A 3,502-nucleotide genomic window follows, 5' to 3' on the forward strand; every position below is an offset into this window, starting at 1 on the left:
CTTAAAACCCAGCAAAGGGTGGAGTTCCATCTTTAAAAACTAAACAGGCATTTTGGACAACACATTCCTAGCAATGGAACCTGAACAACATTTATCAAACATGGTAGGGAAACTTCTTCTCTGCATTATAAAAAGGACAGCCTGGGCTGGGCGCAGTGGCTCACACCTGTAATCCCAGCACTTTGGGAGGCTGAGGCAGGTGGATCATGAGGTCAAGAGATCCAGACCATCCTGGCCAACATGGTGAAACCCTGTCTCCACTAAAAACAAAAATTAGCTGGGCATGGTGGCGCGAGCCTGTAGTCCCAGCTACTTGGGAGGCTGAGGCAGGAGAATCGCTTGAACCCAGGAGGCGGAGGTTGCAGTGAGCCAAGATTGCGCCACTGCACTCCATCCTGGCGCCTGGTGACAGAGCAAGACTCTGTCTCAAAAAAAAAAAGGCCGGGCATGGTGGCTCACACCTGTAATCCAAGCACTTTGAAGGCCAAGGCAGACGGATCACCTGAGGTTGGGAGTTCAAGACCAGCCTGACCAACATGGTGAAACCCCGTCTTAAAAAAAAAAAAAAAAAGCCAGATATCAACTGTTAAAAAACAAAATAAGAAGGATTTTTTTTTTTTTCTTGCAGCCCCGGCTGTTGCAAGGATGCAAAATTTTTAACAAACTTTTAAAGCTATTTTTCTTTCTTTTTTTTTTCGGCAATGGAGTCTTGCTCTGTCACCCAGGCTGGAGTGCAGTGGTGTGATCTTAGCTCATTGTAACCTCTGCCTCCTGGGTTCAAGCAGTTCTCCCGCTTCAGCCTTCCGAGTAGCTGGGATTACAGGCATGCAACACCACACCTGGCTAATTTTTGTATTTTTAGTAGTGATAGGGTTTCAATATGTTGACCAGGCTGGTCTTGAATTCCTGTCCTCAGGCGATCCACCCACCTTGGCCTCCCAAAGTTTCAGGATTATAGGCATGAGCCACACGCCCGGCCAAACTGTTTTCTTCTCTTTTTTATTTTTGAGACAGAGTCTCACTGTACTGCCAGGCTGGAGTGCAGTGGCAGGATCCTGGCTCACTGCAACTTCCGTTTTCCGGTTTCAAGCAGTTCTGCCTCAGCCTCCCAAGTAGCTGGGACCACAGGCACGCACCACCACGCCCGGCTAATTTTTTGTATTTTTAGTAGAGACGGGGGTTTCACCATGTTGGCCAGGATGGTCTGGATCTCTTGACCTCGTGACCTGCCCGCCTCAGCCTCCCAAAGTGCTGGGATTACAGGCGTGAGCCACTGTGCCCAGCCTGTTTTCTGAAAGAGACTTCCTCCACTGCCAGTGATCTTGAATAGCTTCCTGGTCAGTCATCTGGAAGCAATTCTTCACAGAACTGGTGAACTTGGCTTCCATTTTGGGAAGAGAATCACCTTTTTCTATGCTTGCTTGCATTTTTGCTTTAATATCTTCTACAGAACTAGATCCTTTTGGTGTGTTAAGAGTTTTTTTCTCGGCCGGGCGCAGTGGCTCATGCCTACAATCCCAGCACTTTGGGAGGCTGAGGAGGGTGGATCACGAGGTCAAGAGATCGAGACCATCCTGGTCAACAAGATGAAACCCCATCTCTACTAATAATACAGAAATTAACAGGGCATGGTGGTATGAACCTGTAGTCCCAGCTACTCGGGAGGCTGAGGCAGGAGAATTGCTTGAACTCAGGAGGCGGAGGTTGCAGTGAGCCGAGATTGTGCCATTGCACTCCAGTCTGGGTAACAACAGCGAAACTCTGTCTCAAAAAAAAAAAAAAAAAAAAAAGTTTTTTCTCTGTATTCTTGTCCTTTTGATCTTGGTGTTGATGGTTTTGAGTCTTTTCCATTCTGATTTGACTTTTTTTTTTTTTTTTTGAGACAGAGTCTCACTTTGTCACCTGCACTGGAGTGCAGTGGCTTGATCTTGGCTCACTGCAACCTCCACCTCCCAGGTTCAAGTGATTCTCTTGCCTCAGCCTCCTGAGTGGCTAGGATTACAGGCGCCTGCCACTACACCCAGCTAATTTTTTGTATTTTTAGTAGAGACAGGGTTTCACCATGTTGGCCAGGCTGGTCTCAAACTCCTGGCCTCATGATTTGCCTACCTTGGCCTTTCAAAGTGCTGGAATTACAGATGTGAGCCACCATGGCCAGCCGTGATTTGAGTTTTGTGCATTTTTGGCTGGAGTATCTCATATAGATTTCTTCATTGGCACTTTTTCTTCAGTTTCCTCATCATCAGAATCATCATCGTCTTCTTCTTCATCATCTTTCTCATCAGCTGCAAGTTTTACTTTTTTCTGTGGAAATTTGCTACCACCTCTAGGGGCAGATCACTTTCCAGATATACTTAAGAGTTTCACATCCTCCTCCTCTTCATTTTCTGACTCTGCATCTTCCTCCACAGCTACTAAGTGCTGTCCACTAACATGTACTGGCCCTGAACCACACTTCAACCATAGGACCACTGGTGGTGTTATTTCAAAGCCCCCAGGGAAACGGTTGGCTGTACAGACATTTTCAAAGTTGTCAGTGTTACTTTAATTGAACTGCCTTCATAAGTCATTGCCTCTGCTTCCAATTCATCCTTCGCACCAGCCCCCGAACTGACCATTCTTAAAGATAACTGGTGCTCATTTTAATCATTACCCACCTTAAAGAGGTAAATCACCTCCTGAGTAGCTGGGACTACAGGCATGCACCACCACACCCAGCTAATTTTTGTATTTTTTAAGTAGAGACGGGGTTTCACCATGTTGGCCAGGATGGTCTCAATTTCTTGACCTCGTGATCTGCCTGCCTTGGCCTCCCAAAGTGCTGGGATTACAGGTGTGAGCCACCATGCCCACCTCTTCCTCTCTTCCTTTCTTCCTTCTTTCTTTTTCTTTCTTTCCCTTTCTCTCTCTCTCCCCCTCCCTCCTTCCCTCTCTCTCTCTCTCTTTCTTTCAAGACAGAGTCTCACTCTGTAGCCCAGGCTATAGTGCAGTGGTACAATCTCTGCTCACTGCAACCTCCGCTCCCCTCCCCGCCCCCCCAAGTTCAAGCGATTCCCCTGCCTCAGCCTCCCAAGTAGCTTGGTTTACAAGCATGCACTGCCACGCCCAGCTGATTTTTGTATTTTCAGTGGAGACAGGGTTTTACCATCTTGGTCAGGCTGGTTTTGAACTCCTGACCACGTGATCCACATGCCTTGGCCTCCCAAAGTGCTAGGATTACAGCTGTGAGCCATCATACCCGGCCTGCCTTCTTTTTTCTTTTGTTTTGAGATAGGATCTCGTTGTCTCAAAAAAGGAATGGGGTAGGCTGGGTGTAATCACAGCACTGGGAGGCCAAGATGTGTGGATCACTTTAGGCCAGGAGTTCAAGACAGGCCTAGCCAACATAGCCAAACCCAGTCTCTATTAAAAATACAAAACTTATCCAGGTGTGGTGTGATATGCCCGTAATCCCAGCTACCTGGGAGGCTGAGGCAGGAGACTGCTTGAACCCGAGAGGCGG

The 3,502-nt window shown here is 47.5% G+C and overlaps 1 pseudogene; it reads right to left on the reverse strand.

Moving 5' to 3' along the window:
- Nucleotides 1-2,085: 2,085 nt before the first annotated feature.
- On the reverse strand, nucleotides 2,086-2,702 carry LOC144577806 (nucleophosmin pseudogene; annotated as a pseudogene).
- Between the last annotated feature and the right edge of the window lie 800 nt (nucleotides 2,703-3,502).

The sequence above is a fragment of the Callithrix jacchus genome, chromosome 9 (assembly GCF_049354715.1).
Source record: "Callithrix jacchus isolate 240 chromosome 9, calJac240_pri, whole genome shotgun sequence".
Lineage (NCBI taxonomy): Eukaryota > Metazoa > Chordata > Mammalia > Primates > Cebidae > Callithrix > Callithrix jacchus.